This window comes from Ranitomeya variabilis, chromosome 3, assembly GCF_051348905.1.
Source record: "Ranitomeya variabilis isolate aRanVar5 chromosome 3, aRanVar5.hap1, whole genome shotgun sequence".
Lineage (NCBI taxonomy): Eukaryota > Metazoa > Chordata > Amphibia > Anura > Dendrobatidae > Ranitomeya > Ranitomeya variabilis.
In genome coordinates this window covers 410,970,285-410,995,383 of record NC_135234.1, presented here as the reverse complement: position 1 = coordinate 410,995,383, position 25,099 = coordinate 410,970,285, and the positions used below count along the sequence as shown (strand labels likewise).

General features: G+C 43.7%; 1 protein-coding gene across 3 annotated transcripts in view; it reads left to right on the top strand.

Annotated features, from left to right (window-relative positions):
• The first annotated feature begins 10,034 nt into the window (after nucleotides 1–10,034).
• LOC143816186 (chymotrypsinogen 2-like) overlaps nucleotides 10,035–25,099 on the top strand; it is a 54,329-nt gene continuing 39,264 nt past the window's right edge. For all 3 annotated transcript variants that reach the window (XM_077296273.1, XM_077296272.1, XM_077296271.1), the window contains exon 1: nucleotides 10,035–10,254. The gene's annotated coding sequence lies outside the window, so the exon portion shown is untranslated. The remainder of the gene's footprint in view (nucleotides 10,255–25,099) is intronic.

Here is a 25,099-nt window from a genome sequence, read left to right as displayed (position 1 = left end):
GTCATTTTGAGTACTTGGTGATGCCTTTTGGGCTCTCTAATGCCCCTTCAGTTTTTCAGTCCTTTATGCATGACATTTTCCGGAACTATGTGGATAAATTTTTGATCGTTTATCTGGATGATATTCTGTTTTTTTCTGATAATTGGGACTCGCATGTGGAGCAGGTCAGGATGGTCTTTAAAATTTTGCGTGAAAATTCTTTGTTTGTCAAGGGCTCAAAGTGTCTTTTTGGGGTTCATTTTTTCCCCTTCTGCTGTGGAGATGGACCCAGTCAAGGTCCGAGCTATTCTTGATTGGACTCAGCCCTCGTCAGTTAAGAGTCTTCAGAAGTTCTTGGGTTTCGCTAACTTCTACCGTCGTTTTATCGCTAACTTTTCTAGCATTGTGAAACCTTTGACGGATATGACCAAGAAGGGCTCCGATGTGGTTAATTGGGCTCCTGCTGCCGTGGAGGCTTTCCAGGAGTTGAAACGTCGGTTTACTTCGGCGCCTGTTTTGTGCCAGCCTGATGTCTCGCTTCCCTTTCAGGTTGAGGTGGATGCTTCAGAGATTGGAGCAGGGGCCGTTTTGTCGCAGAGAGGCCCTGGTTGCTCTGTTATGAGACCTTGCGCCTTTTTCTCTAGGAAGTTTTCGCCTGCGGAGCGAAATTATGATGTGGGCAATCGGGAGTTGTTGGCCATGAAATGGGCATTTGAGGAGTGGCGTCATTGGCTCGAGGGTGCTAAGCATCGTGTGGTGGTCTTGACTGATCACAAAAATCTGATGTATCTCGAGTCTGCTAAACGCCTGAATCCTAGACAGGCCCGCTGGTCATTGTTTTTCTCCCGTTTTGACTTTGTTGTCTCGTATTTACCAGGTTCAAAAAATGTGAAGGCCGATGCTCTTTCCAGGAGCTTTGTGCCTGATGCTCCTGGAGTCGCTGAACCTGTTGGTATTCTTAAGGATGGTATTATCTTGTCAGCTATTTCTCCAGATCTGCGACGTGTGTTGCAGAGATTTCAGGCTGATAGGCCTGATTCTTGTCCACCTGACAGACTGTTTGTGCCTGATAAGTGGACCAGCAGAGTCATTTCCGAGGTTCATTCCTCGGTGTTGGCAGGTCACCCAGGAATTTTTGGCACCAGAGATCTGGTGGCCAGATCCTTTTGGTGGCCTTCCTTGTCTAGGGATGTGCGGTCATTTGTACAGTCCTGTGGGACTTGTGCTCGAGCTAAGCCTTGCTGTTCTCGTGCCAGCGGGTTGCTCTTGCCCTTGCCTGTCCCTAAGAGACCTTGGACACATATCTCCATGGATTTCATTTCTGATCTTCCGGTGTCTCAAGGCATGTCTGTTATCTGGGTGATATGTGATCGCTTCTCCAAGATGGTCCATTTGGTTCCTTTGCCTAAGCTGCCTTCCTCTTCCGATCTGGTTCCTGTGTTTTTCCAGAACGTGGTTCGTTTGCACGGCATCCCTGAGAATATTGTGTCAGACAGAGGATCCCAGTTCGTTTCCAGATTCTGGCGATCCTTTTGTAGTAGGATGGGCATTGACTTGTCGTTTTCGTCTGCTTTCCATCCTCAGACTAATGGACAGACGGAGCGAACTAATCAGACTTTGGAGGCTTATTTGAGGTGTTTTGTCTCTGCTGATCAGGACGATTGGGTGACCTTCTTGCCGTTGGCTGAGTTTGCCCTTAATAATCGGGCTAGTTCCGCCACCTTGGTTTCGCCGTTTTTCTGCAACTCTGGTTTCCACCCTCGTTTTTCTTCGGGTCATGTGGAACCTTCTGACTGCCCTGGGGTGGATTCTGTGGTGGATAGGTTGCAGCGGATCTGGAATCTTGTGGTGGACAACTTGAAGTTGTCACAGGAGAGGGCTCAGCGCTTTGCCAACCGCCGCCGCGGTGTGGGTCCCCGACTACGTGTTGGGGATTTGGTGTGGCTTTCTTCCCGCTTTGTTCCTATGAAGGTTTCCTCTCCCAAATTTAAACCTCGTTTTATTGGTCCTTACAAGATATTGGAAATCCTTAATCCTGTATCCTTTCGCCTGGATCTTCCTGTGTCGTTTGCTATCCACAACGTGTTTCATAGGTCCTTGTTGCGGCGGTACGTTGTGCCTGTGGTTCCTTCTGCTGAGCCTCCTGCTCCGGTGTTGGTTGAGGGCGAGTTGGAGTACATGGTGGAGAAGATCTTGGATTCTCGCCTCTCCAGGCGGAGGCTTCAGTACCTGGTCAAGTGGAAGGGCTATGGTCAGTAAGATAATTCCTGGGTGGTCGCCTCTGATGTTCATGCGGCCGATTTAGTTCGTGCCTTTCACGCCGCTCGTCCTGATCGCCCTGGTGGTCGTGGTGAGGGTTCGGTGACCCCTCACTAAGGGGGGGGTACTGTTGTGATTTTGCTTTTTGCTCCCTCTAGTGGTCATTAGTGATTTGACTCTGGAGCTTCTGTCTTTTCCTATATCCTCACCTGGGCCGTTAGTTCAGGGGCGTTGCTATATAAGCTCCCTGGACCTTCAGTTCAATGCCTGGCATCGTTGACATCAGAGCTAATCTGTTGTGCTCTTGTCCTATGATCCTGGTTCCTGTATTTCAAGCTAAGTCTGCTTCCTTGCTTTTTGCTTTTGTTTTGTTTGGTATTTTTGTCCAGCTTGTTCCAATCTGTATCCTGACCTTTGCTGGAAGCTCTAGGGGGCTGGTGTTCTCCCCCCGGACCGTTAGACGGTTCAGGGGTTCTTGAATCTCCAGCGTGGATTTTTATAGGGTTTTTGTTGACCAGATAAGTTATCTTGCTATATTCTGCTATTAGTAAGCTGGCCTCTCTTTGCTGAACCTGGTTCATTTCTGTGTTTGTCATTTCCTCTTACCTCACCGTTATTATTTGTGGGGGGCTTGTATCTTGCTTTGGGGTCCCTTTCTCTGGAGGCAAGAGAGGTCTTTGTTTTCTTCTCCTAGGGGTAGTTAGATTCTCCGGCTGGCGCGAGTCATCTAGCGATCACCGTAGGCATGATCCCCGGCTACTTCTAGTGTTGGCGTTAGGAGTAGCTATTTGGTCAACCCAGTTACCACAGCCCTATGAGCTGGATTTTTGAATCTCGCAGACTTACACGTTCCTCTGAGACCCTGTCCACTGGGGTCATAACAGTTAGGCTTGTGATTAGGGTTATGGTTAGGAGTGTGTTGGGGTTAGGGTTGTGATTAGGATTATGGATAGGGTTGGGATTAGGGTTAGGAGTGTGTTGGGGTTAGGGTTGTGATTAGGATTATGGATAGGGTTGGGATTAGGGTTAGGAGTGTGTTGGGGTTAGGGTTGTGATTAGGGTTATGGTTAGGGGTGTGTTGGGGTTAGGGTTGTGATTAGGATTATGGATAGGGTTGGGATTAGGGTTAGGGGTGTATTGGGGTTAGGGTTGGAGTTAGAATTGGGGGTTTCCACTGTTTAAGTACATCAGGGGGTCTCCAAACGCAACATGGCGCCACCAATGATTCCAGCCAATTTTGCGTTTAAAAAGTCAAATGGTGCTCCCTCCCTTCTGAGCTCTGCCGTGCACCCAAACAGTGGTTTACCCCCACATATGGGGCATCAGGGTACTCAGGACAAATTGAACAACAGCTTTTGGGGTCCAGTTTCTTCTGTTACCTTTGGGAAAATAAAAAATTGGGGGCTAAAAAATAATTTTTGTGGAAAATTTTTTTTTATTTTCACGGCTCTGCATTATAAACTTCTGTGAAGCACTTGGGCGTTTAAAGTGCTCACCACACATCTAGATAAGCTCCTTGGGGGAATCTAGTTTCCAAAATGGGGACACTAGTGGGGGTTTCTACTGTTTAGGCACATCAAGGGCTCTGCAAACGCAACATGATGTCCGCAGATCATTCCATCAAAGTCTGCATTCCAAAACATCACTACTTCCCTTCCGAGCCCCGACATGTGCCCAAACAGTAGTTTTCTCCCACATATGGGGTATCAGCGTACCCAGGACAAACTGGACAACAACTTTTGAGGTCCAATTTCTCCTGTTACCCTTGGGAAAATAAAAAAATTGGGGGCTAAAAACAATTTTTGTGGAAAAAAATTATTTTTTTTATTTTCACGGCTCTGCATTATAAACTTCTGTGAAGCACTTGGGCGTTTAAAGTGCTCACCACACATCTAGATAAGCTCCTTGGGGGGATCTAGTCTCCAAAATGGGGTCACTAGTGGGGGTTTCTACTGTTTAGGCACATCAAGGGCTCTGCAAACGCAACATGATGCACGCTGATCATTCCATCAAAGTCTGCATTCCAAAACGTCACTACTTCCCTTCCAAGCACCGATGTGTGCCCAAACAGTGGTCCACCCCACATATGCGGTATCAGCATATTCAGGACAAACTAGACAACAACTTTTGGTGTCCAATTTCTCTTGTTACCCTTGTAAAAATAAAAAATTGTGAGCCAAAAAAATCATTTTTGGAGAAAATAAAAAGATTCTTTATTTTCGTGGCTCTGCGTTATAAACTTCTGTGAAGCACTAGGGCATTCAAAGTGCTCACCACACATCTAGATAAGTTCCTTGGGGGATCTAGTTTCCAAAATGGGGTCACTTGTGGGGGGTTTCTACTGTTTAGGCACATCATTGGCTCTGCAAACGCAACATGACGCCCGCAGGCCAGTCTATCAAAGTCTGCATTCCAAAAGGGCACTCCTTCCCTTCCGAGCTCTGCCATGCGCCCAAACAGTGGTCCCCCCACATATGGGGTATCAGCGTACTCAGGACAAATTGCATAACAACTTTCATGGTCCAATTTCTCTTCTTACACTTGTGAAAGTAAAAATTTGAGGGTGAAAATATAATTTTTGTGGAAAAAAAATGATTTTTAATTTTCACGGCTCTGCATTATAAACTTCTGTGAAGCACTTGGGGGTTCATAGTGCTGACCACACATCTAGATAAGTTCCTTAAGGGGTCTAGTTTCCAAAATGGTGTCACTTGTGGGGGGTTTCCACTGTTTAGGAACATCAGGGGCTCTCCAAACGCAACATGGTGTCTGATCTCAATTCCAGCCAATTCTGCATTGAAAATGTCAAACGGCGCTCCTTCCCTTCCGAGCTCTGCCATGCGCCCAAACGGTGGTTTACCCCTACATATGGGGTATCGGCGTACTCAGGACAAATTGCACAACAACTTTGGTGGTCTAATTTCTCCTGTTACTCTTGTGAAAATAAAAATTTGGGAGCGAAAATATTATTTTTGTGGAAAAAATATGATTTTGCATTTGCACAGCTCTACATTATAAACTTCTGTGAAGCACTTGGGGGATCAAAGTGCTCACCACACAACTAGACAACAACTTTTGGTGTCCAATTTCTCCTGTTACCCTTGTGAAAATAAAAAATTGTGGGCAAAAAAAATAATTTTTGGAGAAAATAAAAAGATTCTTTATTTTCATGGCTCTGCGTTATAAACTTCTGTGAAGAACTAGGGCATTCAAAGTGCTCACCACACATCTAGATAAGTTCCTTTGGGGTCTAGTTTCCAAAATGGGGTCACTTGTGGGGGGTTTCTACTGTTTAGGTACATCAGGGGCTCTGCAAACGCAACATTACACCCGCAGACCATTCCATCAAAGTCTGCATTTTAAAACGTTACTTCCCTTCCAAGCCCCGATGTGTGTCCAAACAGTGGTCCCCCCCACATCGGGGTATCGGCATATTCAGGACAAACTAGACAACAACTTTTGGTGTCCAATTTCTCCTGTTACCCTTGTGAAAATAAAAAATTGTGGGCTAAAAACTCATTTTTGTAGAAAATAAAAAGATTTTTTATTTTCATGGCTCTGCGTTATAAACTTCTGTGAAGCACATGGGGGTTCAAAGTGCTCATCACACATCTAGATAAGTTCCTTAAGGGGTCTAGTTTCCAAAATTGTGTCATTTATGGGGGGTTTCCACTGTTTAGGCACATCAGGTGCTCCCCAAAAGCGACATGGCTTCCGATCTCAATTCCAGCCCATTCTGCATTGAAAATGTCAAACGGCGCTCCTTCCCTTACGAACTCTGCCAATGCGCCCAAACAGTGTTTTACTCCCACATATGGGGTATCAGCTTACTCAGGACAAATTCCACAACATCTTTTTTGGTCTAATTTCTCCTGTTACTCCTGTGAAAATAAAAATTTAGGAGCGAAAAGACCATTTTTGTGGAAAAAATACGATTTTTTATTTTCACGGCTCGAAGTTATAAACTTCTGTGATGCACTTGGGGGTTTAAAGTGCTCACCATACATCTAGATAAGTTCCTTAAGGGGTGTAGTTTCCAAAATGGTGTCACTTGTGGGGGTTTCCACTATTTATGCACATCAGGGGCTCCCCAAATGCAACATGGCGTCCGATCTCAATTCCAGCCAATTCTGCATTGAAAAAGTCAAACAGCGCTCCTTCCCTTCCGAGCTCTGCTGTGCGCCCAAACAGTGGTTTACCCTCACATATGGGGTATCAGTGTATTCAGGATAAATTGCACAACAAATTTTGTGGTTCATTATCTCTTTTTACTCTTGAGAAAATAAAAAAAATTGGTTCTGAAGTAAAATGTTCGTTAAAAAAAGTAATATGTTAATTTTTTGCTTCCATATTGCTTCAGTTCCTGTGAAGCACGTAAAGGGTTAATGCATTTCTTGAATGTGGTTTTGAGCACCTTGAGGGTGTAGTTTTTAGTATGGTGTCACTTTTGGGTATTTTCTGTCTTGTACACCCCTCAAAGTGACTTTAAATGTGAGGTGGTACCTAAAAAAAAAAATGGTTTTGTAAATTTTGCTGTAAAAATGAGAAATTGCTGGTCAACTTGCTTCCAAAATTGTGCTGATGTAAAATAGACATGTGGGAAATGTAATTTTTTAACTATTTTGTGTGACATATCTCTCTGATTTAAGGGCATAAAAATTAAAAGTTTGAAAATCGCAAAATTTTTAAAATTTTCACCATATTTCTATTTTTTCATAAATAAACGCAAATAATATAGACGAAATTTTACCACTACCATGAAGTATAATATGTAATGAAAAAACAATCTCAGAATTAGTGGGATCCATTAAAGTGTTCCAGAGTTATAACCTCATAAAGTGACAGTGGTCAGAATTGAAAAAAATTGGCAAGGTCATTAAACTGGCTCAGTCACTAAGGGGTTAAGACCTAATTTTTTTTACTTTCGCATGGGTCACAGGAGAAAATGGACCATAAAATTTGCTGTGCAATTTCTCTTGAGCATGCCGATACCCCATAGGTTGGGGAAATCTACTGTTTGGGCACACAGCAGGGCTCGGAAGGAGCACCATTTCACTTTTTGAATGGAAAATTTGCTGGCATAATTAGCGGACGCCATGTCATATTTGGAGAGACCCTGATGTGCCTAAACAGTGGAAACCCCCAACAAGTGACACCATTTTGTAAACTAGATCCCTTAGGGAACTTATCTAGATGTGTATTGAGCACCTTGAACACACAGGTGCTTCACAGAAGATCATAACGTTGAGCTGTGAAAATAAAAAAAATCACATTTTTCCCAGATAAATTTATTTTAGCCCCAAATTTTGCATTTTCATAAGGATAACAGGAGAAATTTCAGCATAAAATTTGTTGTGCAATTTCTCCTGAGTGCGCAGATACCCAATATATGGAGGAAAACAACTGTTTGGGTGCACAGCAGGGCTTGGAAGGGAAAGAGCGCCATTTGACTTTTTGGATGTAAAATTTGCTGGAATAATTAGTGGATGCCATGTCGCATTTGGAGAGCCCCTGATGTGCCTAAACAGTGGAAACCCCCAACTTATACCTTTTTACATTGTCCCATCCTGGGACATCACTGTATAGTATGATATCGCTGCTCTGATACTCTGCAATGCATCTTCACTGCAGAGTATGGGGGCAGCATCTGACAGACAGGGAAGGAGGCATGTCAGCACCTGCTCTCAGCAGGCGCTCACAAGCCACCTTCCCTGCAGGACCTCGCTGCCATCTTATGGCCGGGGGTCTCCATGGAGACCATCAGGACAACGTGATCACATCTCATTGTCCTGATGGAAGCGCACAGGGAACTCATTCCCTGCGCAATGCTCCTCTATGATGCTGTCACTACTGACAATAGCATCAGAGGGGTTAAATTCCCGCCATCTGTGCTAGCACCAATCGTGGGCGTAGCTGCGGGGTGTTAGCTCTCACACAGAGCTGACACCCGTACCCAATCGCCGCGGCATTCAGCATTAGGCCGCGCGATCGTGGCACCGTACATATACTGCTGTTTGCAGGAACGCCCTGGCCCTGCTCACTCGACTCAGATCTCCCGGTTCTGGTCTCCCATCTCCTGTTCTGGTCACTCAGCCCAGTATCTGGTTACTTGGTTCTTCACTCGGTCTGGTGACTCAGTTCTTCACTCGAGTCTGGTTACTCGATTCCTCACTTTGGTCTGGCTACTTGGTTCTTAACTCGGGTCTGGTTACTTGGTTCCTCACTCATGATGGCAGCCACAGCTATCACCTGACCTGGTGTCTCCTCTAATCTCTTCCTTCAGGGAACATGCACTTCACTTTTCAGTCCCTACTATTGTAATTCTCTTTGCTCTCTCTCTTTTCCTATTATGTTTGATCGACAGATGGTGGTGCTCACTTGCAAACTCTCGATTTAGGCATTAACTGTGTGAATCTTCTGCCCGTTGCTTGCATGCTGAAGTCTGCTGCCGGCTACAGAAGAAGACACCGTGCGTCATTGGAGTGTGAGAAGCTGAGTAAAATCGTTTTTTTTTCATGAGTTAAAGAACAGCGGCAGAATGGGGAACATATACAGTATACCAAGTAATGAGACATATATACCGGATGTGCCCAGTATGAAGGACATATATACCAGGATGGAGGACATATATACCAGGATGGGCTCAAGATGGGGACATATATACCAGGTTGGGGGATATATATACTAGGAAGGGTCTCAGGATGTGGGACATATAATTTAGGAAGGGTTCCAGGATGGGGGAGATATATAAAAATATGAGCTCCGGATGAGAGAGACATATATACCAGGATGGGGGATATATACCAGAATGGAGTGCATTAGTAAAGGATTGAGGACATTATACGAGATGGGGGGGACAATACGTTTGTCCTTGTAGTATTTAGAATGCTACAACGGCCCATACATCTGACTAACATGTGGGAAGGGGGGCAGATTAAAATTTTGCACTGGGTCCCATCACACCACTTGCTCTCCCATAGAGAGCATGAAAGCAAATGGGGCATCCTGTGTACGGGGGGGGGGGGGGGGGGGGGGGGGGGATGGTTGTTGTTGCTTGAACGATTATTCAGTCAACAGCTATCTAATCTGTATGTGGGCCTTAAAAGTAGTCTAGTCAAGGCAATTTATCACTAATCCACATTATAGGTGGTATCTTGCTGATTGGTGACTGTCCCACTGCTCTGCCATGGAGCTGCCAGAAAAAAAATTGAGCGCAGCACTCAACAGTCAAATAGAGAATGAATGTAGAACAGGTCGAGCATTAGCACTGTTGCTCCATTCTAAAGAAAAATAAAATGCCACATTTGTCCATCTATCGTATGGATAGGTGATAACTCGTTTTAGCACTCTGAGAATATGCAGTCGCTCTGATATGGTACTATAAGAATCAAGGGATGGCACTCCATATAGATGCTGAAAATATTATTTATTCATCCCAATCAAATCGGTGTAATCACTTGAAAACTTGTTTTAATCAGACAACCCATTTTCTGCTCCAAAACAAAGTACGATAGGGGCTGTTGACTTTACAGTGTGCATGAGGATGAATGTTATGTGTATGCAGATTTACCATTATCTATGCTGACTAAAATAATATAGATTATATCACTGCATTTTAAGTATACCTCTGCCTAGCATCTAGCAAGCTTACAGAAGAAGAAAACAAGAGTTGAGCGCTTTGCTAGTGTCCTTGTTATCATATATGTCAACAGATACTGCCTGCATCATATGACAGGCTCACTGTGACACTGTATAGGATAAAGGATCCCAGATCTGAATAAATATTGTGCATTCGACATAATGGAGCCTGGAAAAATCCAACCAATGCCGCTCATTATTTGGTCAGGTGTCTCAATATAAATGGCTTTGAGGTTTGCTATTATTATCGATGTCTTGTACATTTGGAGCATCATTTCCTGCAGATGCAGAAGCCAGAGCTTCAGATACATGGAGGATTGTCCTTGTTAAAAAGATATAAAATTCATCAGAAGAGGAGGACTGGCGGCCAAAATTCATGTGAGTAACACAGAAAAGGATTGTTTAATGCCAACGGCTGCTTTTCCTTTAGAAATAACCTATTTTTCTTATGCTTGTTTCATAAGACACCAATGAAGTAATGCGTTCACCAAATAGAAATCAATATTTAATTATATAGATTCCATGTAACAATGTATCCAGACACAACCATACTATGCAAAAATAGCAAATGACAGTAGTGTAGACGTTACTCGGTGGCCTATGTGTCTTAGATGTTCCACCGTATCAGCTACAACCGACAATGAATTAAAGGAGTTGTCCCCTCTTATAGGGTCCCCCAAGTTTTGAGTTATTCGCTTGCCCCCACCAAGGTGGAATGATTACAACATTTTTGTTGTATTTTTTATTTTAACAATTTCCTAGTGAAAAGTTGACTTGAAAATCCATTTCCATATATTTTAGGGAATTTTGTGTTAATAGAAGGGTTTCCCAGTGACACGGAAATCCCACTGATATGAATGGGCACTCTGTATTTTCCCTGTGGCCGTGGGAGTGAGGACCCGCCTCCCTGGCTAAAGACAGGTATTTTGGATAAGTTTCAAAACGCTTTATTTTGGGAATACTTGAACCAAAAACTAAAAGAGCCACCTTGTTAGAATGCAGCATTACTGCTGCACAAGGTGGCTCTTTTAGTTTATAACGGCTGGAGGGGGGTGACAGTGGCCCTTTAAAGGAGCAGTGTCACAGCAACAGTGACCCGGTCTGTGGCCCTGGGCGTCCAATTAAAGGGAAAAATTGTAGTGGGTTCGCAATGACATGCTTACGAATGCGTTCGATGCGCATGCATACTTTAGACTGCACATGTCCAGAAAATGATGTTACCACCTCCACCATGTGCATAAAACCTGCAAACGCATGCCAATACGCATGCACATGCAGCGTTTTTGTTTGCGTCATGCGCAAGATGATGCGCAGGCGTAAGCATGCTTTTGCATGCGTTTGCGCATGCAGACAATATGCTGCGGACACATACGCAAATGTGAACTATTTATCACTTTTTTTCGTGTGACATAGAGCTCCTTCATGCTGGAAGAAGCACTGTCCATCACTAAATTTCTCATATATCATTGGGAGAAGTTGCCCTTGGAGGAGATTTAGATACCATTCATGTTCTAAGGGTTCCTACTCACTTGCGCGAGACTCGGATGAGCCTCGCATGTTAATACCTGGCGCTGCTGCCGGCACTCAGATCGGAGCATGCGGCCGCATAGGAATACATGCAGCCGCACGCTCCGCTCCTCTGTGCCAGGTGCAGTGCTGGGTATTGCCGTGCGAGACTCATCCGATTCATACGCAAGTGAGTAGGAGCTCTTAGGCAACTCAACTTAGCCCACTCCATGGATGAAAAGTCACCCCACACATGAATTGAGTCTTTGCATAAACATAATGTATTTGTCAAAAAAAGTGTAAAAATGTATAAAATGCTTACAACTGTACTCCTGTAAAGTGCCAGAGGGCAGTAACATAGTAACATAGTTATTAAGGTTGAAGGAAGACTTTAAGTCCATCTAGTTCAACCCATAGCCTAACCTAACATGCCCTAACATGTTGATCCAGAGGAAGGCAAAAAAAAACCATGTGGCAAAGAGTAAGCTCCACATTGGGGAAAAAAATTCCTTCCCGACTCCACATACGGCAGTCAGAATAGTTCCCTGGATCAACGCCCTATCAAGGAATCTAGTGTATATACCCTGTAACATTATACTTTTCCAGAAAGGCATCCAGTCCCCTCTTAAATTTAAGTAATGAATCACTCATTACCTCATCATACGGCAGAGAGTCATGGGCAAGCTGTTACTCTGTGTCTCCCTGGCACTCTACAGGAAATTTGTGTGCCCGATCAAATGAGCTGTGATGTGTGGTGTGCGCTGCACTCACTTGTAGGCTGCAGGTCTCAGATGCCTCAAGGTCTTCAGTATCAAGAGCCGCAGCACATGAATCAGGGGACATCAAGTTTGTTTCATCATAAAGAACTTTACTCAACAGTACGTGTACATCATAATGAAACTCATAGTGTTGGGCACAACACTTTCCATTTCCTGTGTCCACAGCATAGTACACTTCCAGATTTTCCTTCCGTTCTACCTGGACTATCCCTGCTGACCCTACTTCTGTCAGACCCAGGGATTCCCAGCCTAGTCCTGCAGTACATCCTAGCTCCATTACTTATCCCAGACGAGTCTCTATGTCAATCTTCTTCAGAATGCTGTAGATAAGCCCCTGATGCTGGTGGCCTTAGCTCATCTTCGATTTTGGGGGGTGATAGGTTCCCTTTAACCCAGGAAAGCTTCCAGGAGCTCTCAACTGAGATGATTAACCCCTGCACTGCTAAAATAAATTTACACCGTTTAATATGAAGATGAAGTTCTTCTAATCAGTGCAGGAGTAGGAGAAATCAAATGCTGGGGTCTTCTGGCTCCTCTCTGTCGTAGTAAACCCGTGATATTGACCTTTCTGGTGCCTCACGGAGTGTTGTGCCGTACCACCAGTTTTCTATTTCCGGGAGCAACCTGCACCTCACCATCATTTTTGTGTTATCTCTGCATCTGCTTTACCAACAATGGCGCCGACTCTCTGCTGTAGGCATTCTTCTCCCCTGCCTTCTGTTCTCCATTAGCTTGCTGCAACAGGCGAGGTTTCTTTTTCTTCCACCATGCCCACCTGGGGCAGATACAACTCCCAGGCAAAATGAATCTTGCCACCGTGTGGTTTTCCAACACAATGATGGGCGGAACTTCCTTCTCTCAGTGTACCTTCATCCGCCATCTTTGAACACACCGCAGTCGCCATCTTTCTCATCACAGGAGCCCTCCCCACATCCATCAATCCTGCTGACTATGCCACTTGTAAAGTGCCAGAGGGCGGTAGCGGTGGGCTAGCTCCTGCTCTGTCGCCCTGGCACTCTACAAGAAATTTGTGATCCCTATCAAATGTGGTGTGATGTATGGGGTGCATTGTATTCACTTGTAGGCCGCAGGCCTCACATACCTCCAGGCCTTCAGTATCAGGAGCAGCTCAGGGGACACAGAGTTTGTTTCATCACAAAGAACTTTACTTAACAGTCCACATACATCATAATGCAACTCGTAATATCAGGCACAACACTTTCCGTTTCTTGTGTCCACAACATAGTACACTTGTACTTGTCTCCATGTCAATCTTCCTCTGTATGGATGCGCTAAAGTGCTCTCCATAGCACCAGAATCAAGACTTATGCTCCAGATGTTTCAGGCAGGTATGGATGGGGCTGAAATTCAGCCCTGGCATTTGAAATCACACAGGCCCATGCTGCCCCATCCCCAAGCACCCTATTACTAATATTACCCTGGATGGAGGAAAGCAAGATTTACTACAAGACCAATATTTCTAATAATACCTGTGGCCTGCTGGGGTTTGTGACGGAGTCAGTGACTTTGTGCTCATCACAACTCTTAATAGTATGAGTGTCTTGAGAACACCGATTGTTAACAACGTAGCAGACAAGGCGGCCCATGACCAGACAGGCCCTTCTGGCATTTGCCAGAATTGCCAGATGGCCAGTCCGGCCTTGGTTTCAGGAGTATACAGCTCTGGCAAAAATTAAGAGACCTCTGCAAAATTCTCAGTTTGTCTGATTTTTCTCTTTATAGGTATATTTTTGAGTAAAATGTAAATTGTTCTTTTATTCTATAAACTGACAACATGTCTCCGAATTTCCAAGCAATACACTTTGTATTTTTTTTCTGAAAAGGAAAAATTGTCAAAATTAAAAAATACCAGTGCTTTCAGACCTCATATAATGCAAAGAAAACAAGTTCATAATCATTTAGAAAAAAACAATACTAATATTTTAACTCAGGAAGAGTTCAGAAATCAATATTTTGTGGAATAACCATGATTTTTAAGCACAGCTTTCATGCGTCTTGGCATGCTTTCCACCAGTCTTTCACACTGCTTCTGGCGCAAAAATGAAAGCAGTTCTTCTTTGTTTGATGGCTTGTGACTATCCATCATCCACTTGATTACATTCCAGAGGTTTTCAATGGCGTTCAGGTCTGGAAATTGGGCTGCCAATGACAGGGTTTTGATGTGGTGGTCTCTTAATTTTTGCCACAGCTGTATTTGCCCAGGGAACTTTAGTAATGCCTCGTACTGCCCAGAACGTGTACTCTTCCTTGCTGTCCAGCCCTTGCTTCATACATGAATGTGACCTTGGCCCAAACTGACTATCAGGAAGTTCCCCGCTGTCTTCCTACATAGCCCTCCCACTGTGGGCTAGTCCCAAACATCAACTCTTACCTTACCCTAATGTCATTACCTTATCCTACCTATCTGATGTCCCAAGCCGTATACTATGCTTTACCCTATGCTTTCCTACATTGTACAGTACCAGCACCATGCATTACTTTTACATTACTCATGCACTATACATTACCAAATCTCAATACGCAATATATATGTATGTATATATATATATATATACTGTGTATATCTATGTATATATACATGATATATGACATAGTCTATAATACAATACAGTGTGATTGGTGTCTTCAGGGGCAGGAATGCAACACTCCAGTCCACTCCTGTTGTGAATTAGACTTTTTTGGCTCCCTCTAGTGGTTACTAGTGATATGACTCTGGGATTTCCTTCCCTCAGTTTGCACCCAGCTGGGTCGTTACTTCAGGGGTGTTGCTATATAACCTCCTGGAACCTTAGTCCAGTGCCTGGCATCGGTGTTATCAGACACATTCTGTTTGCTCCTGTTTGCTGGTCCTGGTTCGTGCTAAATTAAGCTAAGTCTTGCTTCTTTGTTTTTTGGGTTATTTGTTTGCTATCATTTTTGTCCAGCTTGTACTAAATGTGATTCCTGACCTTGCTGGAAGCTCTAGGGGGCTGGTGTTCTCCCCCCGGGCCGTTAGACGGTTCGGGGGTTCTTGAATTTCCAGTGTGGATATTTTTGATAGGATTTTTTGCTGACCATATAAGTTATCTTTCTATATTCTGCTATTAGCTAGTGGGCCTCTCTTTGCTAAATACCTAGCTCATTCTTATGTTTGTCTTTTCCTCTTACCTCACCGTTATTATTTGTGGGGGGCTTCTATCCAACTTTTTGGGGTATTTCCTCTGGAGGCAAGAAAGGTCTTTCTTTTCCCTTCTAGGGGTAGTTAGCTCTCCGGCTGGCGCGAGACGTCTAGGATCAACGTAGGAACGTTCCCCGGCTGCTGGTATTTGTGGTGCTAGGATTAGTTATATGGTCAGCCCAGTTACCACTGCCCTATGAGCTGGTTTTCTGTATTTACAGACTTAGCATTATTCCTGAGACCCTCTGCCATTGGGGTCATAACAGTATGCCAGGCCCACATTGAATGTTTAAAGCATTGCAGAAGTGGGATAATAAGAAAGGAAATTCTGAGTTTTTTTTTTCTTTCCTTCTCTTCCTCCCCTTTACCTTTGAGTGGCTTGTGCTTGCTGCAGACATGAATGTCCAGACCTTGATTACAAGTGTTGACCAGCTGGCAGCTCGTGTGCAGGGTATACAAGATTTTGTTACCAGTAGTCCTATGTCTGAACCTAAAATACCTATTCCGGAATTGTTTTCTGGAGACCGATTTAGGTTTAGGAATTTCAAGAATAATTGTAAATTGTTTCTTTCTCTGAGACCCCGTTCATCTGGTGATTCAGCTCAGCAAGTTAAAATTGTTATTTCTTTTTTGCGGGGCGACCCTCAGGATTGGGCTTTCTCGCTAGCGCCAGGAGATCCGGCATTGGCGAATATTGATGCGTTTTTTCTGGCGCTCGGATTGCTTTACGAGGAACCCAATCTTGAAATTCAGGCAGAAAAAGCCTTGCTGGCTATTTCTCAGGGGCAGGATGAAGCTGAAGTGTATTGCCAAAAATTTCGGAAATGGTCCGTGCTTACTCAGTGGAATGAGTGTGCTCTGGCCGCAAATTTCAAAAATGGTCCATTTGGTGCCTTTGCCTAAGCTGCCTTCCTCTTCTGATCTGGTTCCTGTGTTCCTTCAGAATGTGGTTTGTTTACACGGCATTCCTGAGAATATTGTGTCTGACAGAGGATCCCAGTTTGTTTCCAGGTTCTGGCGATCCTTTTGTGCTAGGATGGGCATTGATTTATCGTTCTCGTCTGCCTTTCATCCTGAGACTAATGGACAAACTGAGCGAACTAATCAGACTCTGGAGGCTTACTTGAGGTGTTTTGTTTCGGCAGATCAGGATGATTGGGTGACCTTCTTGCCGTTGGCTGAGTTTGCCCTAAATAATCGGGCTAGTTCCGCTACTTTGGTTTCGCCATTTTTCTGCAACTCTGGTTTCCATCCTCGTTTTTCCTCGGGACATGTGGAGCCTTCTGACTGTCCTGGAGTAGATTCTGTGGTGGATAGGTTGCAGCAGATCTGGAATCATGTGGTGGACAACTTAAAATTGTCAAAGGAGAAGGCTCAGCGTTTTGCCAACCGCTGCCGCGGTGTGGGTCCCCGACTTCGTGTTGGGGATTTGGTGTGGCTGTCTTCTCGATTTGTTCCTATGAAGGTCTCCTCTCCTAAATTTAAGCCTCGCTTCATCGGTCCTTACAAGATATTGGAAATCCTTAATCCAGTGTCCTTTCGCTTGGATCTTCCGGTTTCGTTTGCCATTCACAACGTGTTCCATAGGTCTTTGTTACGATGCTACGTTGTGCCTGTGGTTCCTTCTGCTGAGCCTCCTGCTCCGGTGTTGGTTGAGGGCGAGTTGGAGTACGTGGTGGAGAAGATCTTGGATTCTCGTCTCTCCAGGCGGAGGCTTCAGTATTTGGTCAAGTGGAAGGGTTATGGTCAGGAGGATAATTCCTGGGTGGTTGCCTCTGATGTGCATGCGGCCGATTTAGTTCGTGCCTTTCACGCTGCTCATCCTGATCGCCCTGGTGGTCTTGGTGAGGGTTCGGTGACCCCTCCTTAAGGGGGGGGTACTGTTGTGAATTAGACTTTTTTGGCTCCCTCTAGTGGTTACTAGTGATATGACTCTGGGATTTCCTTCCCTCAGTTTGCACCCAGCTGGGTCGTTACTTCAGGGGTGTTGCTATATAACCTCCTGGAACCTTAGTCCAGTGCCTGGCATCGGTGTTATCAGACACATTCTGTTTGCTCCTGTTTGCTGGTCCTGGTTCGTGCTAAATTAAGCTAAGTCTTGCTTCTTTGTTTTTTGGGTTATTTGTTTGCTATCATTTTTGTCCAGCTTGTACTAAATGTGATTCCTGACCTTGCTGGAAGCTCTAGGGGGCTGGTGTTCTCCCCCCGGGCCGTTAGACGGTTCGGGGGTTCTTGAATTTCCAGTGTGGATATTTTTGATAGGATTTTTTGCTGACCATATAAGTTATCTTTCTATATTCTGCTATTAGCTAGTGGGCCTCTCTTTGCTAAATACCTAGCTCATTCTTATGTTTGTCTTTTCCTCTTACCTCACCGTTATTATTTGTGGGGGGCTTCTATCCAACTTTTTGGGGTATTTCCTCTGGAGGCAAGAAAGGTCTTTCTTTTCCCTTCTAGGGGTAGTTAGCTCTCCGGCTGGCGCGAGACGTCTAGGATCAACGTAGGAACGTTCCCCGGCTGCTGGTATTTGTGGTGCTAGGATTAGTTATATGGTCAGCCCAGTTACCACTGCCCTATGAGCTGGTTTTCTGTATTTACAGACTTAGCATTATTCCTGAGACCCTCTGCCATTGGGGTCATAACACACTCCCCTTTACACTTCAGTAACAATAGAAATATCTGGCTAAAAGATCTAAAAGCACTGAAGCAGCAAACTTTATGAAAAATCTAACTTTCTGTCAGTCCCAAAACTTTTGGCCACAAGTGTATAACACTACCAGCAGTACCCACCATGTATGGAGTAGGCTAAGTCCTGAGGTGGCCCCATGTAACATCAACCAAGTTGTGACACAAAATATGCATCACATGTCATGATAAGGTGAATATAGTGCTTTTCCATGTATCTAAACATTAATGTCAGTCTTAAATACGGTAGGTATTCTAAATAAATTATCAGTTATTCAATGAAGTGCTGATAATTGTTAAACTATTGTAGATTCCGCTATTAAGACCCTCACTGATTGCCAGAAAGCAGGACTAACATATGCCGCCCTCACCTGGTTTAACCCTGGCCACAATTTAGTGGCATAAACTTTGAAGGGAGCAGCAGGACGCAAATGCGACCAGCTGCTCCATTCAGCTCCTCCTAGTCATGGTTCACAAGTCCCCATTCTAGCATGTATCATCAGTTCAGTGAATAGCTGATTTATCTAACCAGGAATACCCCTTTAATGTTTATGCGTGAGAGTGAATCAGCTTGTGAGATTTGTACAATTTGAAATGCAATGCCACCCTGCAGACATACTAAGAATGAATATATGTGCAAACCTATTATACAATAAAAATCAACTTAAACTGTACATGCAGTATCCATTGTAAGATGTTGTATAACAGTGTTATTTGCTGGGAACAATTGTTAATAGAGCACCACCCAGTAAGCAAACAATCATCCATCTGCTTGTATACAGGATACCTTTAGGAACAATGCCAAGTCTAGTCCTAGATGAGGTCATCCAGTGTCCAAGATTCGGGGCACTCTTAACATGACACGCTAGCATTAGAGTGGCTGTGGCTCTTTCCAAAGTAAAGCAGGTCAGATACATTGGAGCGCTGTTGGCTGAACATTGGTTTGGCAATCGTTTGACCAGAAGCCATCTCCTTTGTCTCTCCTATACACCAGCGCTCTTTTGCCCAAGCGCTCCTGTGCACTCTATGGAAATGCCACCAGCGGTTCTAGGAGAACAAAGAAGTTGATAGTTTGAAATCAGACATGCCAATCGAGATGTCTCTTGATGATCAATTGGTTCCATGCACATTAGAGTGTCTGTGGGTTCTGCCAACATTAGTCTTATTTGCATGGGGGCCTTAAATATCTGGTTCTTATTCCATCTGTCAGGCACAGCTTCGTCAGGGGAAGTGACTCTGCCGAAGTTGTGCCTGACACGACAATACACATGGGGCCATGTCCTTGGTCCACTTATGCTCCTTAGGTCCATGTGTCCCTAGGATGACCAGAGGATTTCCTTCACAGTTACTAGAGGAAATGCACTATATTGTAGTGTCCCCATCTTTTGGAAGTTTTTTCAAGCCTTCCATGTTTGCGGTATTAATTGCTTATTGTTGTACATTATATTGTTATGAGCATTAGGACCTGGACCTTTGTATGGTTTTGTTTTTAAATGTATGACTTTAGCTTGTCAATAAATCTTTTTTATTTCATGTAGATTGTTTTGAGTGTGCACATTATTCTGTAGTTCTTTTTTCTTCTGCATTGCATTTTCAATGAAAAACTGTCATCGCTCTTATCATACTCTTTCTAAGACTGGCGTGTACAATGCCAGGCTTAATAAATTGCGCCCTCAGTGTGCTGTCGAGAGCATGAGGCCTTCATTTCATAATCTTTGTATTTTCTTTATATTTTTCTTTTCTAAATACAGCAGTTGGAGAATTTCTGCCTATATTCATGGCCAAGCAATCAGGTGCCCCAGGTCTAGTGTTTTTTTTGTGTATGGGTTTTTTCCTAGGATTATTGAGTTCAGCATAGCGTAGAACAGAAACGCAGAGCAAATATATGTGCAGACTCTTCTCAGAGAGGGATTCTGTCCTGTCTCTCTCTTCAGCTACAAGTCACATCAAGTCTCGTCAGCTTCCCTGAGCTGAATACCTAAGGTGAACAGCTAGCCTGGTTATATGCAGGCTAGCTGCGTGATCTAGTTAGAACCTGTGGAACTAGGATTTAACCCTAGCCTATATATACATTTTACATATTGTAGCAAAGCCAGGTAGGCTAGGGTTAAATCCTAGCCCCACAGGTTCGAATTAGATCACCAGGCTAGCCTGCATATTAGCTGTTCAACTTAGGCACTCAGCTCAGGGAAGCTGACCAGACAAGATGTGTTATGAAGCTGAAGAGAGAGAGAGACAGGACAGAATCCCTCTCTGATAAGAGTCTGCACATAGCCGTGAGCAGAGAACCGCAAGTATCAGTGGTTACTTTGACCAATAGCTGTTTTGCATGACCGAACTCAGGCTAGCTCAGCCATGTATGAGTGGCCAATGTCTGTTCTGTTTAGATAACGCCTGCACAAGGCTAGGGATTTATGTTTATCAGTTTGTTTTGGTGCTGTGTAACCTGTGGAAAGCAATAAAAATTGCACATGTTTGGACCAAAGCTGGATTGCCTGTGTGACCGCTATCTAAGGCCTAATGCCTAGCAGAAAGAGTGAACCCCTACAATATATAGCAGGGGATAAGGCATTTGTAGAAATGTGTCGGTAATGTAACCTGTACCAGTAATACTAGGTTACTGAGAGGGTTTAATGTGACTGGATTTTGTGTCTAGGTTTTTTGAATAACAAACAGAACCTGGCTGGGAAAAGTCGATCCTATGATCCAGTCTGGGGTATACAGGCCTAGTAACTGCAGCTGGGTTAGCTTAGCAGCCTAGAGTGTATTGAGACTGGAGAATGGTAGAGCTGATGGTTATTCTGCTCTGGAAAGAGAGGTGTGCTGGAGCCAAACAGACAAGTGTTTGTTTGGTGAACGCCTTTAATACAAATTTGATCTGCTGCTGGGAATACTGAGGAAGGTGAGGCTGTTACATTTCTGTTGTTTCATTCTGCCTGAAGAAAGAACTATTTATGTTAGGCATTTGTACTGAAGAAATGCTGTTTTTGTTTTGGAGCTGTAAAGTTTATGATGGCCATTAAACTACATGCTGTTTTCATCTAAACCCCTACATTGGTGCATATCCAAGCGACTACCAGAGAGATCCACTGCGTTTTAAGCACCAGCCTTGTACATGAGATGTTAAGATCTCTTTCGCACACACTGCAATAATTATCTGCAGCATACATTGACCACCTCTGTGTCACTGTATATTTTACCTCTGCAATGTCCATTGTAAAATGTGTGGCATACCTGCACCATTTTCACAATTATATCCGCAGCAAAAGGAAACACTGTAAAACTGTGAATGTCCCTTTACCATTCCCAAATTCAATTGGTTATACACATTCCTTATATCTGCCAACATACAGTGAAGGAAATAAGAATTTGATCCCTTGCTGATTTTGTACGTTTGCTCACTGACAAAGAAATGAACAGTCTATAATTTTAAGGGTAGGTTAATTTTAACATTGAGAGAAAGAATATTAAAAATAAAATCCAGAAAATCACATTATATAAATTTATTTGCATTTTGCAGTGAGAAATAAGTATTTGATCCATCTGGCAAACAAGACTTAATACTTGTTGGCAAAACCCTTGTTGGCAAGCACAGCAGTTAGATGTTTTTTGTAGTTGACGATGAGGCTTGCGCACATGTCAGGAGGAATTTTGGTCCATTCCTCTTTGCAGATCATCTCTAAATCACTAAGATTTTGAAGTCGTTGTTTGGCAACTCGGAGCTTCAACTCCCTCCATAAGATTTCTATGGGATTAAGGTCTGGAGACTGGCTAGGCCACTCCATGACCTTAATGTGCTTCTTTTTGAGCCACTCTTTTGTTGCCTTGGCTGCATGTTTTGGGTCATTGTCTTGCTGGAAGACCCAGCCACGACCCATTTTTAATGTCCTGGTGGAGGGAAAGAGGTTGTCACTCAGGATTTTAGGGTACATGGCTCCATCCATTCTCCCATTGATGCAATGAAGTAGTCCTGTGCCTTTAGCAGAGAAACACCCCCAAAAACATAATGTTTCCACCTCCATGCTTGTCAGTGGGGAAGGTGTTCTTTGGGTCACAGGCAGCATTTCTCTTCTTCCAAACACGGCGAGTAGAGTTAATGCCAAAGACCTCAATTTTTGTCTCATCTGACCACAACACCTTCTCTCAATCACTCACAGAATCATCCAGGTGTTCATTGGCAAGCTTCAGATGGGCCTGCACATGTGCCTTCTTGGGCAGGGTGACCTTGCGGGCACAGCAGGATTTTAAACCTTTACGGTGTAATGTGTTACCAATGGTTTTCTTGGTGACTCTGGTCCCAGCTGCCTTGAGATCATTAACAAGTTCCCCTTGTTTAGTTTTAGGCTGATCTTTCACCTTCCTCGTGATCAAGGATATCCCACGAGGTGAGATTTTGCATGGTGCCCCAGATCAATGTCAATTGACAGTCATTTTGTATTTCTTCCATTTTCTTACTATTGCGCCAACAGTTGTCTCCTCACCCAGCGTCTTACATATGGTTTTGTAGCCCATTCCAGCTTTGTGCAGGTTTATGATCTAGTCCCTGACTTCCTTGGAAAGCTCTTTGGACTTGCCCATGTTGTAGAGGTTAGAGTCTGACTGAGTAATTGAGTCTGCAGACAGGAGTTTTTGTTATAAAGGTGACTATGTAAGACAGGTGTCTTTAATGCAGGTAACGAGTTGATTAGGAGCGTCTAACTGTTCTGTAGGAGCCAGAACTCTTAATGGTTGGTAGGGGATCAAATACTTATTACTCCCTGAAAAATGCAAATACATTTTTATGATTTATACAATGTGATTTTCTGGATTTTATTTTTGATATTCTATCTCTCAATGTTAAAATTAACCTACCCTTAAAATTATAGACTGTTCATGTCTTTGTCAGTGGTCAAACTTAAAAAATCAGCAATGGATCAAATACTTATTTTCTTCACTGTACATTACCATTAGTGATGAGTGAATGTGACTAACACCTTATCTGAGCATGCTGGGGTGCTAACTGAGTGACTTCGGTGTGCTGGAATAATATATGTTCGAGTCCTCGCCCTTGCATGTCTCGTGGCTGCTCGACAGTCGAAACACAAGCAGGGATTGCCTAACAAACATGCAATCCCTGCATGTGTTGTGGCTATCGAACAACTGCGAGAAATGAAGCAACTGCGACTCAAACATATTTTTTGAGCACGCCAAAGTCACTCGGTTATCACAAGACGATGCTGGGATAACACCTTATCCGACCACGTTCGCTCATCACTAATCACCATGCATCTGATTATCCACAGGCTGTTTATTGCTGTGTCTGATATGGTTTATCTCCCTATAGAAATAAAAATACATAATAATAATAATTTTTATTTATATAGCGCCAACATATTCCGCAGCGCTTTACAACTTATAGAGGGGACTTGTACAGACAATAGACATTACAGCATAACAGAAATCACAGTTCAAAATAGATACCAGGAGGAATGAGGGCCCTGCTCGCAAGCTTACAAACTATGAGGAAAAGGGGAGACACGAGAGGTGGATGGTAACAATTGCTTTAGTTGTTCGGACCAGCCATAGTGTAAGGCTCGGGTGTTCATGTAAAGCTGCATGAACCAGTTAACAGCCTAAGTATGTAGCAGTACAGACACAGAGTGCTATTAACTGCATAAAGTGTATGAGAACATGATGCGAGGAACCTGATTATGTTTTTTTTTTTTTTTTTTTATTAGGCCACACAGGGATAGTTAGGTTAATGCGTTGAGGCGGTAGGCCAGTCTGAACAAATGCGTTTTTAGGGCACGCTTAAAACTGTGGGGATTGGGGATTAATCGTATTAACCTAGGTAATGCATTCCAAAGAATCGGCACAGCACGTGTAAAGTCTTGGAGACGGGAATGGGAGGTTCTGATTATTGAGGATGCTAACCTGAGGTCATTAGCGGAGCGGAGGGCACGGGTAGGGTGGTAGACTGAGACCAGAGAGGAGATGTAGGGTGGTGCTGAGCCATGGAGTGCTTTGTGGATGAGGGTAGTAGTTTTGTACTGGATTCTGGAGTGGATGGGTAGCCAGTGTAATGACTGACACAAGGTAGAGGCATCGGTATAACTATTGGTGAGGAATATGATCCTGGCAGCAGCATTCAGGACAGATTGGAGCGGGGAGAGTTTGGTAAGAGGGAGGCCGATTAGTAGAGAGTTACAATAGTCCAGACGAGAATGAATGAGTGAGACAGTAAGAGTTTTTGCAGAGTCGAAAGTAAGAAATAGAATTCTAGAAATATTTTTGAGATGCAGATAAGAAGAGCGAGCCAGTGATCGGATGTGGGGAGTGAATGAAAGCTCGGAATCAAGGATGACCCCAAGGCAGCGGGCATGTTGCTTGGGAGTAATGGTGGAACCGCACACGGAGATGGCAATGTCAGGCAAGACAATGTCAGGCAGACATACTTGCTGATCCAAGAATAAATGTTTATTGGGGAGTCTGTGACAAACTTTTATTCGTCTACAATGTTTTATTTAAATTAAAGATTAATGCATTGTTTAGAAAGCCGGTTAATCCAGTCTTTGTTAATCTGCATAACAAATTGCAATTTAGAGAGGATGGTACTAAATATTGTTAATAAGCCAGCAATAACCTTTTTATATATCCTCGGTGTCATACAGCAGGAACATATTACCTTGTAAATTCACTGTATTTGATAAGTAAACAACTACATCTAACTCCTCAAGCCCGGAATTGTTGCAACAAGAGAAGTATTAGCAGTACCTGGGTGTGTAATAGCTGGAAATAAGACAAAATAAATGTGGAACTGGTTCTGAGTAAGGTACAACATGTACTGTCTCCCGTTACACTTAAAAAAGTTATTCAACCTTTAAAAAAAAAGAATTGTAAAATCATCAGCAGATGTGATAACAAACTATGCTCCACTCTTTTCACCCAGTAATTTAACGCAGCACATCCAGGGACCCCCTTAAGTCTTTGTTTACATGCAGTCAGTATGTGACTACTACAGCCAATCAGTGGCTTCAGTGATCATGTGTCTTCCACTAGTATCGCTGCTTAACAACGACGTCCACAATGCCAGATG